This window comes from Ursus arctos, unplaced genomic scaffold (assembly GCF_023065955.2).
Source record: "Ursus arctos isolate Adak ecotype North America unplaced genomic scaffold, UrsArc2.0 scaffold_12, whole genome shotgun sequence".
NCBI lineage: Eukaryota > Metazoa > Chordata > Mammalia > Carnivora > Ursidae > Ursus > Ursus arctos.
The window spans coordinates 47,782,147-47,798,811 of record NW_026622786.1 but is presented as its reverse complement, the minus strand read 5'-3'; the positions used below and the strand labels follow the sequence as shown (position 1 = coordinate 47,798,811).

The 16,665-nt window shown below is 38.6% G+C and overlaps 1 long non-coding RNA gene across 3 annotated transcripts in view; it reads left to right on the top strand.

Annotated features, from left to right (window-relative positions):
* Nucleotides 1-16,665, top strand: part of LOC113254533 (uncharacterized) — a 158,599-nt gene that overhangs the window by 123,425 nt on the left and 18,509 nt on the right. For all 3 annotated transcript variants that reach the window (XR_008958802.1, XR_008958806.1, XR_008958804.1), the window contains one exon: nucleotides 265-457. This is a non-coding gene — a long non-coding RNA (uncharacterized LOC113254533). The remainder of the gene's footprint in view (nucleotides 1-264; nucleotides 458-16,665) is intronic.

Here is a 16,665-nt window from a genome sequence, read left to right as displayed (position 1 = left end):
AGAACTGTGGCAAATACATTTGTGTTGTTCAAGACACCCACTCTCCGGTATCTTGTTACAGCCGCCTGAACTGACGAAGGTCTCTCTCTTGGCCAGAGCCTCTATTAGGCTTTGTGCAGCCCTTTTGCTAGGAAAGCAGCCCCCCCACCTGTCCTCCAGCCACTCCCACCAACACTAATAACAAAATGACAACTGAAATGATTGAGACACAGTGACGTGCCAACCCCAGGGTTGACTGTTCAGATGCATCATCTGCTTCCACAGATACCGCGCCCGCCTTTTCTCAGGACAGCCTCCTCTGACACAGAGTGAGAATGCAGAAGATCTTGGTGCCTGCCCGGGTGATTCACTTGGAAGATTTTCCTCAGCCGTGCGTGCTCCTCTCAAACGCCTACTTCTCGTGAGCTGCCTTCGCCATTTCTGTTGTTCAACTTCTTGAGCACTTCTTAGGTGCCAGGTACTGTTCTAGGTGTTTGAAGCACATCAGTGAACAAAACGAAATGCTGCCAATGAAATTTTGATTTGGCATATATTTGGTAGTTACTTTCTAAGTATTTTTTAAAAATCTTTGCCAAATTTGTAACTTCCCACATTCACGTTCATCCTGCCTTGGTATTCAATTATGCATTCATGTTATTTCTCATATTGCCTTTTAACGGAAACATGTCTAATCAGAATAAATACAGTTGTAACTACGAGTGACTTCTGTGTATAAGACATCTCTTTTCAGGGATGAATATGCTTTAAATTATTCCTAGATTACATAACCATGTTACACAGACATGGCACACTCCATGGCTCACTGGAGACTTGTTTTATTTAAGGGTCAACTAATGCTACTTGGATGCATGAGTGATTCCGGATATTATGTCTAATGCTCTGTTCCTTATCAGTGACCATTACTTTCAGGTTAGTGGATTCTCGGCCTCCAGACAAAACTTAAAAAAAAAAAAAAAAGAAAAAGAAAAAACCCAACTATGGGTTTATACATTGCTCCAGGCTCATACCAGAGAAGTCTAGAAAATTGCAATTTTCTTAATCAGGTTGAAAAAAAATAAGTAAGCAGAAATAACATGGTTATGGTTAATTATAAAACTTATATTGCTATTAAAAAAGTTTCCTTCAGAGTTTTAGAAACCAGGGCATATATCTGAGGGAAGGAAAAAACAGGGGCTACCATGAAATTAACAAAATGGACATAATTTTGCTGTTGAGGTAATCTTCTAAGTTCCTTGTATTGTGGTTGTACTCAGGTATGAGAAATAATAAGGATTTCATATGTGAAAACTTTTGCAGACTCTTGAAATCCACATGGGAGATGGCCTGCAGAGCTATAGATCAGGGAAACGTGTACACACAGCTTGTCTTGAACTCAGCAAAAGATTTGATAAAGTGCCTCCATATTGTTGTCACTAAGCTGGAAAAATGTGAGTGGAATGAGGTGTAGTCAAGTGAATCTTCACAACCATACTCACTCAGTCTGTGTGACTATTGGTGTTCAGCAAATGTTTGGGGAACGCAATTGACTCCTATTGGTCTATGTTTATCTGTACGGCACTCCATTTCTAAACCCTGTTCTGTCACAGATGTGTAAAGGTTTCCAGGACCACCTTGCAGATCACATATCTTCAGTCATATTGTTTTACCGAGGGCTTTTTAATAGTTAAATATAACAAGACTTTTTCAACGCCATCCTATCTGCTGCTTCTGTGGCATGGAACACTGACTTCTACTTGTTCTTAGGAAAGCCATCTTTGACTTCCAAGGTATTGTTCTTCTAGTTCCCCTCTGAATTCTGCAAGTATTCCTCCTCCTTCTCTAATTTCACTTCTGGTCACCCCTTAAATATTCATCCTTGCTCTTCTTCACAGTTTTACTGCTCTTCGGGTGATTTCATTCATGCTCCTGGCCACATACCAAGACAATAGCTTTTTAAAATATGGTGACTTCCAAATCTGTATCTCCAGCTCGACCACTTTCCTGGACACCAGAACTGTATGTCCCATCCTACTTTTGGCGTATTGTCTCATTGTCTCCCCTCTTAATAAGTTCCTTGGAGCTATTCAACATGAGCCATCCTAACCTCTCTTCTCGCAATCTTAAAGTTTCTGATAATTGAAAAAGCACTGGCAATGAACACAAAACTGTGTTTGATTTTTTATAGCCGTCACTTACTAGGTATACAAATTGGGGCAAATTATTTAACTTATCTGTGTTCGTTTTTTCTATTGCTGCTTAACAGATTACCACAAAGTTAGTGGCTCCCAACAACACATATTTATTATCACTTAGTTTCTGTGGGTCAGGAATGTGGTCATGGCATAGTTGATCCTCTAGTTAGGTGTCTCATAAGGCTGTGATCAAGGATTCAGCAGGGTTGAGTTCTTATCAGATGTTTACCTGGTGAAGGATTCATTTCTTCCCCCTCAAGTTATAATAAGCTGCGTACAACTTACTTGAATTTATTTGTAAGATGGGGTTAGGTATAACCTCAGATAAGTATAAGTGGGTGTTTTACCTGCATGAATATTTGCTGTGACATTCAGAAGTGCTGTGGAGTGTGGGTTATACAGGATTGTCCTATGCATTTTTTTGTCTCCACACCTTAAATACCATTAGTGTCTCCTATGCATTATGATAGCCAGAAACACTCCACAATTTTTAACACACCTCTTATGGGTGATACTGCCTTCTTGCAAGTCACTGGGTGAGAGGTTTAAAATATCATTCCTAACATACAAATGTGAGTTTTGTGGCAGAAATCCATAAAAACACATTCACTCACTTATTCCACAAATTTTTATTGAGTACCTCCATGTGAAAGGCATTCTTCTAGATGCTGTCTTATTCATGCAGTGAACAAGACGGTGTCTTTCCTTCTCTCATGGAACTAATATAAAACAATAGAAGGGATCTTGAGAATGAGTATCCATCACTTAATACTCTTCTTCGCTTCAAAGGCAAACCCCTTGGAAATATAGAACTTACCAGTTCCCTGAACTCTCTATTCTTTAACTTCTTGTTCAGAGTTCAGTTGAAGTTTATCTGACAATGTTCTATGTAAAACAGGAGTGCCTACTACATGATACATTTCTTCGAAATATAGCCACAAACTTCCTTTCTTTTTTTCCCCGTCTTTTGTCACATGAACTTTCTTTTCCAGTCAGTTGAACCATTGACTAATGGTGAAGCACTCTTAAACTCTTCCACTTCTGTGCCTTCCTTTATGCTGTTATCATTGTCTGGAATGCTCCACACTGTCCCCACATTTTCATCTGTTAAAATTGTATTCGTTTTTTTTTTTTTTAAGATTTTATTTATTTATTTGACAGAGATAGAGACAGCCAGCGAGAGAGGGAACACAAGCAGAGGGAGTGGGAGAGGAAGAAGCAGGCTCATAGCAAAAGAGCCTGATGTGGGGCTCAATCCCACAACGCCAGGATCATGCCCTGAGCCGAAGGCGGACGCCTAACCGCTGTGCCACCCAGGCACCCCTAAAATTGTATTCCTTTTTCAGGGACCTTCCATAAAGTTTTTTTGATTCACCAAAGCAGATGTGATGGGCAATGTATACCACTTTAAAGTTACTGTGTTCCCACTTTTAACAATACTTTGCTGTTTTGGGCTTGCGAAGGGTCAGAAACCTATCAGGAAGCCAAAAAAACATTTGCTTAGAAAAAGGAAGGAAGGAAGGAAGGAAGGAAGGAAGGAAGGAAGGAAGGAAGGAAGACAAGAAAGAATTCTGCCTTATAGTATGGTTATCTGTACATTTGACTAATCTGTAATCCTTACTTTATCCCAATTTTTAAGCTCTTTAAAGATAGGGTCTCTTAGTTTTCAGTTCTCCTCAGAGCCAAGTACAATGTTGCATACTTATTGGTTTATTCATTTCTCAGGAAATACTTATTGACTGCCTACTGTCTGCTAGAAACTTACAGGTGCTGGAGTTGAGTGCCTTGGCTCTGGAATTAGAGATCCTGCATTTAAATTCTACCCCTTCCACCAACTGACTGTGACTTTACGCAAGTTTCTGAGAATCTAAAGCCCTTTACTTCCTCATCTGTAAACTAATGATACAATAGTGATTCTGGTCGTGGTGATGATGATGATGATGATGGCGGCTAATGTACAGTGTATGGGACACTCTGTCAGGAATTAACATCAAGAACTAATGTCTGGTGTCAGACTGATCAGGGTACACATCCCAGCTCCATTGCTTACTAGTTGGGTGACCCTAAACAAGTTAATTACCATCACTAAGCCTGAGTTTCTTCAACTGTCACTTGATTAAATGGAGATAAACATGCTAGTGCTTTCTATTGTTGACAGAATAAAATTCAAATTTTAAAAAATGGCCTAAAGCCCAGACCTACATTATCTGACTCCTCTCTACCCAGCACAAACTCATTCTAACCCCTCATGGGCTTACTTCAGAGTGGTCTGCTTTCTCTTTTTCAAACAAGCACCTTTCCACTTGAGTCCTTTGCACTGTCATATGAGAGGTACGTTCCATGTTTATTCAAGTTCACCTCTTCCCAGAAGCCTTTACTGCCCACCTTATCAAAAGTAGCCCTCTGCTCCCCATCTCCCTCATCATCTAGTCATTCTCTCTGACCTTATTTATCAAAATGGTTACATTATTTGTTATAATTCCCTTATTAACATTTTTTGGGTCTCATTGTTTGCTTGTTTATAGCTGATTTCCTCTACTAGAAAATAAGCTTCATCAAGGTGGGCCAGAGTGTGTGTAGTTTGCTAATCTAGTTCTAGTGGCTGGCACCGTGCTCGACCCAATTAGGTGCTTCAAAGATAGAACTGTATGCATAAGTGAAAGAATAAGTACTTCATAGGTTGTTAAGAAGGTTAAATGCATAGTCCTGGCAAGAAATAAGTGATTAATTGATATTCGTTAATGTTATTATTACTAATGATACCGAGATAGAAATGGGCTTTTGTAAAGACTGCCATCTAGAGAGGAAGATATGGCTGTATAATAAGCCAACCACTATAAGCCAAGTACTATAACAACATTATTGCATGCATGGGGCTTTTGTGACATGGGGACATGCAGATATGCTCAGGGAATATTTACTGAACTGTTGTTTTGATGTGAATGTTCTTCAAGAGCATGGCCTAAGAATAAGCACCACGTGAGGGTAGAGGGTGGAGGGAATGCCAATCTTCCTCATTAGATTTAACATTTTGGTACTTTAGAGGTAACAGTCTGCTGTCCAAGGTAGAGAATCCAGTACAGGCCAGGGTGCTCTATCTGTTGACTTTCTCATTTGCTTCATCATCCCTACTCAATGTTTAGCATATCCTGGTGTAGATCATGTTCATGCTTTCACGACCTTCTCCACTCCTCCCTACTGCTGATTTCAAAGAGGGATTTATGAGGCTTAGCCCTCCCATAGTCTCCTCAAAGCATCTCCAAAACTACCCTCCATTAAATTCATTCAAGTGAAGGCATGACCCTGTTACAGAACTGTAGCTTCAAGACCAGCCCTCCAACCTCCTCCTTCTAACCTGTTTGCTGCTCCTAGGTAGACATTTTGGGAGCTGCTACCTCCCTCTTTACTCTTTCCTCTGCTCACACCCTATAATCATTCTCCCCAATTCTACAGATTATACGTTTATCTTCATAGAATGTTCTATATCTGCATCCCTTCTCCCCTCACCAGCTTTCAGTACTTACAAGTTTATTCTTAGGAAACATATTCCCTCCTATTAGAAATTCTTCAGAGCACAGTTGTGGAGATAAGACTGACCTCTCAAATTTTATGATTAGAACCACAATATTTCCATGTTGATAAATTATAGATACAGCAAGGCAGTTTCTTTTCCCACCAGGATTTCTGTTTGGGAATACTAAAACTGCCAAACAGTGAGAGAGAGACAACACGATCATTTTTTCTTGGTTGATTTTTCACATCAGGGATATGCACTGGCAGAGGTTGAAATAAGAACATTAATTTTATTTTAAACTGAGGAAATACAAAAAGCAAGATCTTCATGTTATGTAGAGAATATATTATTGGTAGGGATGGCTCTGGTGAGTCACCACTGAGTAACTTCAGTTTGTTGATTTTGTGGACACACAAAGATCAGATGATGCCCATCAAGTTTGATGAGACACTAATGACAGTTACCCTTCTGGCAATACTATCCCTGAACTTATTAAGAGTAGTGAAAAAACTGTCACTGAACCTCTCTGAGGGCATAGTAGGCCACTGGTGGGAGAACAGGGAGAGAAGGGACTGTGTCTGGCTGAATGGATAGTGATTACAACTGATGAACTTTTAGGAGTAGATCAACAAAACATTTGCCTCTTCAGATTATCAGGCAATAGATTTCCTGTGAGTAACATTCTCAGAGAATCTCTTGCCGTAGAACTGTAAAAAGAAGCTTCAAAGAAAATCCCACAAAAGTTAATGTGTGCTGCTAGGAGAGATTTCAGGGTGGTAGTGGTCATCATTATAAACAACAACAACAACCACAATAGTAATAATTGCAACAGTATATGGGACAGCAAACATATATACAATGACAATATAAAAACAGACAATATCAGAGAAAGTAAAGAGCCAGTGATGGTGGCTAAGAATTATTTAGCACCTAATGAATGTTTTTACGCTTATTTTATCTATTCATACAACAAACTAAAAAGGTAATAAGCAAATAGCAGAGTTGAAGTTTGAAACAAAAGCAGTTTGGCTTCAGGGTCCATGCTCTTAACTACTGTACTTTATCATTCTGTTCTATGCAATATAATATAATATAATATAATATAATATAATATAATATAATATAATATAATAAATATAATATAATAAATATAATATAATATAAATATAATATGTATCATAACATAACATAATATGGCTTCTGCATGGTGTATTGTAGTTGTCTGTGGACCTGTTCATATGTGTATTTTCACCAATTTGTAAGCTCCATAAGAATGGGGACTGGGTCTGTTTAGTTTACCATGGAGTTCCCAGAAGCTAACCTAGTGCAAAGTACCTAAGTGTCCAAACAATATTTATTGACTGACTAGTGTTAACCAGCAAAACTGAGACAAAATAGGCACTTTTGGACTTAAATACTGAAGGACAAAATGAATATAACACTATTGTGCATCTTCCCTTTGAGAAACTCAAGTCCCCCTCATTTTCTGCTATTGTGTGCCATAATGTTAGAAAGCAAGATTAACAAGGATATTGCCAACGGCAGGCAGAAGGCAGTGGACTCAGATGAGAAACAAGAGAGAAGAGTTTTCTCAAAAGCTTTTGCTATGTGCCCATCAGTTTCAGAAAAGGTTTGAGATATAGCTTGGCATGACAGAAATCACTGAATCCTGAAAATGTGCTCCATTTTAATTACAATTTTATTTATAAGAGTATAATCAACTAGACTGAGACACGAAGTACAAATTCCTCTTGGATCTTAGTCCCCCATACTCTTCTCCTAAAGAAAAAATTGTTCAGTCCAGATTAGAACAACAAACATGTTATTTACAGGCTTTGTGTCTAGGACACAACTGTGAGAGGTCTGGAAGAAGCCCATTATCACCCAGACATTCCAAAATCTTACCAATCCACGGGCATGAATGAGGTCGATTTTATCAATACTCAGGCTCTTCATTTCTAAACTCGTGGAGGAGTTTGGGTACCTTTCAAAGTTCCACCATCCCACAGATATTTTTGGAAATCCAGAAGAGTTTTTAATATAATTTTGTAAATTAGTATAAACGTCTGTTATGCCATTTCATTTTCATTTCTACTACAGTCACTAAGGCCTCTGCTGATTCATTCCAGTTCTGATGCTGTGAATCTTTATGGCACTATAGAATTTGGCAGTCTCCTACGAGTACAAAATATTCACATACAAGGTTAGTGAGGGTTGTTTGGGTCCTGAAATGTTAAGCTATTTAGGGAGAGATCCACTTTCTTTTCTCATTCATGATTCTTTATCTTCTTGGAGTGCATATGGCCACCAGGGCACCAGATTGGGGTGGAATTTTATTATCTGCCACCTCACTATGTCTTTTCTGTCATCTAATCTTCAAACTCTGTTGTGAAATTGCCATTATAGATTCCTTTTTCCCTTGGTACGGATTCTTTCTCAGGGGCTTTGCCATATTTCTGTGCCATCTGGCAACCTTACTTTCTCCCTCTCCCGATCCAATCCAAAAAAAATATGTCTGTGTATATAAATCTGAATTATTCTCACCGTGTTGTGAATCAACCCCCACGTAAATCAGTGAATACAAATAATGTGTAGGATGCCATCTAACTCCATATGACAGTTAGTCTGACTGTGAGCCTTGGCTCAGCTGTGACCTCATCATGTAAGATACTGTAATCAATTTTATTTCTAAATCCCAAGATATGTCTATCAATGGCCAGATATTCCCTAGAGATTATACCCACTCATTCATTGGAATCCCCCTTTTTTTATGGAAGTGAGGAGAAGTATTCAGGGACTGTATTAGTCAGGGTTCTCTTTATATATGTAATAATATATATAAATATATGTGTGTGTGTGTGTGTGTGTGTGTGTGTGTGTGTGTGTGAAATTGGCTCATGCAATATGAAGGCTGAGAAGTCCCAAGATACGCAGTTGGCAAACTAGAGACTCAGGAGAGCCAATGGTGTACTTCCAGTCCAAATGCCAGCTAATTTGAAGTCCAGAAAGAGCCAATGTTTCAGTTTAAATCTGAAGGCAAGAAAAAACTGATATTCCAGTTTGAAGACAGTCAGTTAGGAGGAGTTTCCTCTGACTCAAAAGAAAGTCAGTCTTTTTGTTATAGTCAAGCCTTCAACTGATTAGATGAGGCTCACCTACATAAGGGAGAGCAATCTACTTTATTCAGTTTACAGATTCAAATGTTATCTCATTCAAAACACCCTCACAGACACACTCAAAATAATGTTTGACCAAGTATCTGGGCACCCATTGCCCAGTCAAGCTGATAAATGTAGTGAACCATCGCAGGGATCTTATGCCCTGATTTTCATCTTCGTAAGATATGTTTATCTACTAAATAGCTCGAGGCCTGGGTAGAAAGCAGTCAAGTCCCCAAAAAGCTAGGGAAATGGAATCTTAAGCTTTGGAAACATTGTAGAATGGAGCTGTATTGTAGAATCTCTTATATATAATAAACAAGAAACTCAGCTGAAAAATATAGTCTCTAACAACTATCAACAAGAAAAGGCAAACAGCATAATATCAAACATTTCAGAAAGGTAGCAGCTATGGAAAGAAACAGAAGATTCTGGAGTGGAGCAGAACTGTCCCCATTACCAAAAAGCCATTTGGGAATGTTAACAGAGTTCTGAGAATTCTCATTATTTCTTCCAAATCTAGAGAGAATAAAATTAGGAGCATATACTTCTGTTTTCCTTTCTCAAACTGGTTGGTTGACAGTATGAAACCATAGAGATGAACAAGTACTGATTTTCTCTGAAAGAGGTTGAATTATTTAGGTCAAAATTAGGCTACAAATGACAGAAAATTGAAAATAGTAGCTAATTAAGATATGCATGTATTTCTTTCTCACATAAATGTCGCAGGAGTTGACCTTGGCCTGGGTTATGATGCTGTGTATAATGGGCAATCTGAGGCTTCTTCTGCCTTTGTGATCCAGTATTTGTTGTTTCGACCTCATGGAAAAGAACATGACATTCACATTCCAAGCAGTGGAATGGAGAAAAGAACAAGGATACTGCCTCTTGTGGGAGGTTCCTGAAAGCTTTTACACACTTTTCTTGCATCCAGTCAGCCAGAAATTGGTGACTACACTCAACTGAAAGGGAGATACAAATATGTAGTTTTTATTCTGATGAGCAGTGAGCACACCTTATGATACTTCATGAGAAAGTGAATGGATATTGGAGAGAAGCAATCCTAATACTAATTTTAAGGACCAACCTGAAGGCTGAGACTATTCCTTTGAGACTAGCACATTTTCCACAATTAGGGGAATTTTAGCTTCAGTATAGGGCATTTAACAAATTCCAGCAGAGCAGAAACCCTGGATTATAGAAGAGACTGCAGATCAGTTCAAGTCAACTTTGATCTCTTCACCTTACCCTTTCTGCCAGGACCTCAGGTTACAGACCTGTAACCTTGTGCATGGAACGTAAACACTATAACACCTCAAAGTACATAGGTAGTTTGGAAGAGAAAACAAACTCATTTCTGATATTGAACGAAGGAATCAGGAATATATTTACACTACAGAAAAGAAAAGAAATAAAATTAGAGAATTGGGATAAAACTGCTCAAGGATGAACAAATGGGGAAAAAAATGGCTTAGCACAGCTATCTAACCAACTTAAAAAAAACTTGTTTTTTCAAATAATTTACAATGCAAAAGACTAAACCCAACTTTGAAGAAACAAAAACCCAAGGAACAGAAAGAAATTCCTCACAAGAGATTTACGCTATGAAATAACTTAAGAATATAATTAAGTAAAACAAGAAATCAAAGAGAAGACAGAACAGCAGAATGAGATTAAAAGGAAGGTTGCATGCTAAAGAAACAAAGTAAGGATCAAAATAATATCATTTGGAACTACTGAAGATGTCAGACTAAAACGTAGAAAATAGCAGTGATTAATAATCTATTTGTATTACAGTAAATGAATATGCAAATAATTCAAGGCTAGAACCCTGATTGTATTTCCATTTCAAACATGACCAAAAAAGTTCTGGGGCTTGTACATCATGGATAAGATTAGATGGAGGGGATTGTTACAGCTAGCCCAACAAAAACTTTTTTTTTTTTCAGTAAATTCAACGCCTTTTTTTTTTTTTTTAAGTCATCCAAGACTGAAGAGACAAGTGTGGAGTGTGAAAATAGCATGCAGCATTTGACATTTTAAAATTTGTTTTCTACTAGCTCCATACAAAGAAGAGCTTGCTCCAGGGCTGGCCTGCGATTTGGTCCCACAACCAAAGCTCAGCGTGGTGAGGTGAATGCCCCGTACAGACCGGACAGTTGGCAATTTACTCCATCTTCTTGGTAGCATTTGTCCCACACGCTCCCGCCTCTGCTGGTTTCCTTGAGATTGCTACAGAAGTCAGAGAAGACACATGCATGGCTTTGAAAAGTGGTGTAAATTTTTCTACTTGCATGAACTATATTTATCTAAACTAAAACTTGGCTTGGAAAGGTATTTGTATTATGGCTAGGTCTGTTTGTCTACATTTCTTTAATTTATGCAGTATATGTTAATTACTCTTTTCATGTGAAAATATTTTGACATTGCTTTTTCTCATTTCTTTGACTTCTTGAATAATTTTATCCGGAGTCTGCCTCTGAAGCACATCTGCTCTCTGGGCTTGTAGCCTTTTATTTAGTGTATACATCCTTCAGCACTGGCGCCCAAGCCTCTCGTTCCTGAAATCTTCAGACATTTTTAGCAAATTGGAATATTATTATGGAGGTGACTTCAGGCAATCTCATTTCCAAAGGTTAATTCTGGATAATCACCTCATCTAGACATTCAAAAAAGTAAAGATACACATTCAGACTAATCAAATTTAGACTTATTCATGTTCCAAGAACAAAACAAGGTACTTAGTTGTGAGCCGAGGCAGGTCATTCAACAAAATTGGATCTACCTGACCCTCTCAGAAGCTATATAATGTGTTTTATCTGTTGTCAGAGGATGATCAAAAAGATGCAATTGCTCTTTGCATGAAGGGAAGCGTCATGTGAATTCAGATATAACGCTTCTTACTCCCTCTACTCTTGAAATCTAAGAAATGTGCATGAGGAAGAAGACGTGTATTTGTGAACTTGAGGAATGGATTTGGGAAGGTTTCATCTCTTCAGCCTAATACGTAGACAAGCTTTCTACACTCAAATGCAGCAACCTAGAGAGTGCCCACCCCAGAGAGGAGTCCTTTCCCCTGTCGTCGTGCAGTACACACATCACGTTCCCCATCACTGTCCTTTCCTGACAAAGCATCACTCTAATGGGCCATTTAAGTGACTGAAGAGAAGACAAACACGTAGTTCAGAGAGGCTCTTGTTCACTAATCACTTTTCCACACAGCTGATAAATTTTTACGGTTTTTTAAGCTGGTATTTCTGAAACATCTTGTTAACAGTTACTATTAGGAAACGTTCACAGGTACAATAGGAATAATGCCGCTTCTCGTTGTTACTATCTTGGTATCTGGCCTATCAAGGTATTTAGAGAAAAATGTGGAACTGCAGTGCAGATTTTTCTCAGGGTACACTGAAGCAGCCTTTGCTATAGCTGTGAGATTTTAAAAAGTATTTTCCAAGACATCTATCTTATACAGACAAGACTATTTTAAATTGGACTCATTAAATCATTTGTTGTCACAGCCAACAGCCGTGTGGAGGCTAGTTAACAAATGAAAAATGAGCCTTTCTAACTTGTTTACTTTATATGGATGCTTTCTTTATTTCGTTTTTTTCCCCCCTCTGGTAGCACATTGACTTAGGGGATCTTGTTACAGTACTGCCTGACAAAAATTAAAAATGTGAAGGCTGAAAATACTAGAGACGTAATGCCCCAGTTCACATAAAATGCTGGTGAAGAGGTTCCCACTGATAGCGATACCGGGGCCTATCTTCTAGTTCAAGGAAGAGAACCAATTAAAACCTCATTTACTTTGTTGAAAGGTAACACAGAATTACTTGAGAAACACAGAATTCTTGGCACAGAAAGAAAAAAATGATGGTCCTAAATTCATCTCTGAGTTTTTCCTTGGAGCCCCTATTCTGCCAGCTGGAGATTGTTTTCAACAATATAAGCTAAAGTACCTTTGTTAATTTATTCAGTCCGTCACTCACTCACTCACTCACTCACTCATTCGGTTGTTCATCAGTCCGCTTCTAAATGCTACAGTGTATGGAAGGCATCCTTTACAAGTTTATTGGCAGGTAGTGTTTTTCTTTGTTTTTGGTATATGTTAATCTTTAGTTAATTTCAGTTTATAAATATTCTCTTCTTGGTCAACATTAAAAATTTTTTTTTCATACTACTGCTTTCTTAGCTATGGCCTAAAAAATATGTTCATTTATATATTTTTTGGGTTTTATTTTTCATCGAGGAGTCCTTTTTAAAGTTTCCTCACTTTTGTTTATTTCCTACTGGCTTTTCCTGGATGTGTTGCCAAGTCTTAAGCAAAGTAGAATGGCATTTTCTGATTAGCCCCATTAAATACTTTGTATCTTAGAACTTACAATAGGAAAATGTTGATGATGAAAAAGAACTTTGGGAACAGCTAGATCAAAGTTTGAATTTCACTTCCATCAATTTTCTTACTTGGAAAATGGAGTTGACAGACGCATTAGAGGTTAATCTAAAGAGAAAACGAACTATGCATAGAGTTCCCTGCACGTAACAGACACTCAGTAAGTGTCACATCTATTCAGAAAACTTAAACAACAAGCAAAACAAATTCTTTTGAATTCTCAAGTGGTATCTAATTTTTGGCCTAGTATCTACCAGGGGTCCCTTTAGCTCTTTAGCTTTATCCTTTGTGATGAATGATGAGATTCCACTGAATTTTATGCAAATATTTGTATTTTTTAAAGAGTTCAAGTCAAATCCTCAAAGTTCAGTCGGTTTAGATTTTTGACGTCATTGGTATTACTTGAGAATTGGGTCATTACTGATATATAGGATTATTTACAGTTCCATTACCATGATAGACACCCTCCCCCCAGGTCACTAGTAACAATGTTAGCTAAGCACAAACCTCATAACAACCCTAGAAATAGCAACTTAACATAGTCCTACAATTTAATTTATTCCTACTTGTCATTGCTCTGTTCTGCGGTCTGGTAGTCAGTCTGTAGACTATCACAGAAAACATATTTGAACTAATTTCTCAAGCTATTTTACTTCCTTCAAATTTCCCATTAACTCATATAGTCCACATTTTATTCATTTAGTAGTTCCCCCACTTATTCAAAAATTTTATCGTCCTGAGCTTCCTTCCCTGTTCTCTAGTTTCCCAGTTGAAGCTGGATATCTCTCATCTGTCGTCTTGTACTCACTCAGTAAATTGATACTGAATGCATAGCATGTGCCAGGCATTCTTGGCACTGAAGAAAACGCAATAGATAAAACATATTCCTTGACTTCTTGGAAGTTTCAGTGGAAGGTGGAGAAAGGCCAATGATTATTGTCTAAGCAAATAAATAACCAATCTGATTTGAAAAAGTGAAGAATGCTGTGAAGAAAATAAAAGATGGATGGGCGTCTGGGTGGTTCAGTCAGTTAAGCTTCGGACTCTTAATTTTGGCTCAGGTCATGATCTCAGGGTCCAGCTCAGCACAGATTCTGCTTAAGGATTCTCTCTCTCCCTCTCCTGCTGACCCTCCCTCTGCTTGTGTGCTCTCTCTCTCTTTCAGATAAATAAATACATCTTTTTAAGACGAGAAGAGGAAAATAAAAGATGGCAATGGGAAAGGGACTTGGTGGAGTGACGGTGGTATAAAGGTGGTGAAGGGTGATTATTTCAGCCAAGATGCCCAGGGAAGGCTTGCCAGAAGTGGGACCTAAACGATGAGAAAGGAAAAACATTACAGGCGGAAGAGCAGCAAGATGAAAGGCCCTGAGATGAGAACGAGATGGGAACGGGTCTGGCATTTCTGAGGCATGAAATGAGGGTTAGTGTTGCTGGGATGAGGTGGATGAGGGAAAGCGTGAAAGGAACTGATGCTGAAGAGGCAGGTAAGACTCAGGTCATGTAGGGCCTGGTCGGGTGTGGTAAGGTGTTTAGGTTATTTGTTTTTCCTAAAGGCAGTGAAAAGACACTGGAGTGTTTTAAGCAGCAAGTGGATTGATCTGATTTACGCTTTGAGAAGATCATTGTGGCTGTTGTATGGAGAATAGACTGGAGATTGTGAGGTTATAAGTGTTGAGGCAGGGAAACTAGTTTGGAGCCTATTTCAGTAGTACAGGTGAGACGTAGTGGTGGTTTGGACTAGGGTTTTAAGAACAAAGCTACGAGGAATTGTCAGATCTGGGAGAGATTTGGGGGGCAGTGCCAATAGGACTTGCTGGTATGTTGGGTGTGAGAAGTGATGGAAACAGTGGTGCCTTGCTGGATTTGGCACCGAGAGACTAAAACCTACAGAACACTTGTCACGTGGTACTATCATTCCTGTACATCACTTCATGCTCTGCTATGGAGCCTGGAAGATCCTTGAAAAACGTGAATCCTTCCTGTTTATCTTTGGATTACCAAAACCATTGCATAGGTCCTGTTCAGTAAGTATTTGTGGAATGAATGGAAGACATAGAGGTAAATCTAAAATTTTTCAACTTGACAGAATCATAGCTGCTGTGTTAAAAACCACAGGGCGTGTGGTGTGGTATAAGAATAAAGGATGCAACTTCTTGGCAAAGACACCAGGATGTTTACAGGTGAAAAGCAAGTATAAAACACATTTATGGATAGAAAAATATTTTCTTACCTGAATGATGAAAGTTCAAAAATAGATAAGACGTAGGTCCTTCTTTAATTGCTTCAAAGAACATACAACTACCTTAAACTTTAAGCTGCTATTTGTGATATTAGAGAGATCTGTATCAATTAGAATACTTTTGGATACAATTGACCTAAGTCCAAACCTCAGTAGTTTAGGTAGAGAGAACTCACTGGCTCATAGAAAAACAACAGCAACAACAACAAAACCAGGATAAGGCCTACCTTGGGAAATTGCTCAAACGGGGTTTAAATGATGTTACCAAGGGTTCGTTTTCCTTGATAGCTTTGTTCTTTATTTTAGCTTTACCTTGATTCTCAAATGGTTACAAGAGGGCAGCATGAACTCCTGTCATGATTTTCAGTGCGAGAAAGAGGTCTCCGACAGTGGAATGAAGGTCTTGAGCCTGGCTCTCATTGGTTCACTTTTGATCACGTGTCCAGCCCTCAGCCAATCTGTGCGGCAGAAGAGAAGAACCTTGGGATACTATTGGGAAGAAAATGGAAAATGGCAGAATGAATAGGAATGTTGTCTCTCCATTTTTAAGCATGTGTATGTGTGGCTTTATACACTTGTTTTTTCAAAAAAGAAGTAGTTGATATTTAGAGATACATTAGACTTTCAACTTCAAGAATGTAAAGACGGGGCGCCTGGGTGGCGCAGTAGTTAAGCGTCTGCCTTCGGCTCAGGGCGTGATCCCGGCATTCCGGCATCGAGCCCCACATCAGGCTCCTCCGCTAGGAGCCTGCTTCTTCCTCTCCCACTCCCCCTGCTTGTGTTCCCTCTCTCGCTGGCTGTCTCTGTCGAATAAATAAAATAAAATCTTCTAAAAAAAAAAAAAGAATGTGAAGACCTTCCATTATTTTTGTGTCCCTGGGACTTACTGCTGTAAAGTAGGCACTAAATAATACTTGTTGAATGAATAAGTAAACATGAGATGTCCCTTAAGTTTATAGAAATCTTTGGGGGACTTTGCTATCAACTGGTGTGATAAAACAAAATAATTCCTGTGCGTGTGTATAAATAGTTTGGGAAAAAGATTCATAGATGATCCAAATAATGCAGAGAGGAAATTGTTAGGCTCAATTATGGCATCCTGAAGAGGTTTTGCAAGTTGAGATTTTGGCCTGCATTTTAAAATTTGGATTCTTTTTGATCTCTTTCACCTTTTAGGTATAAAA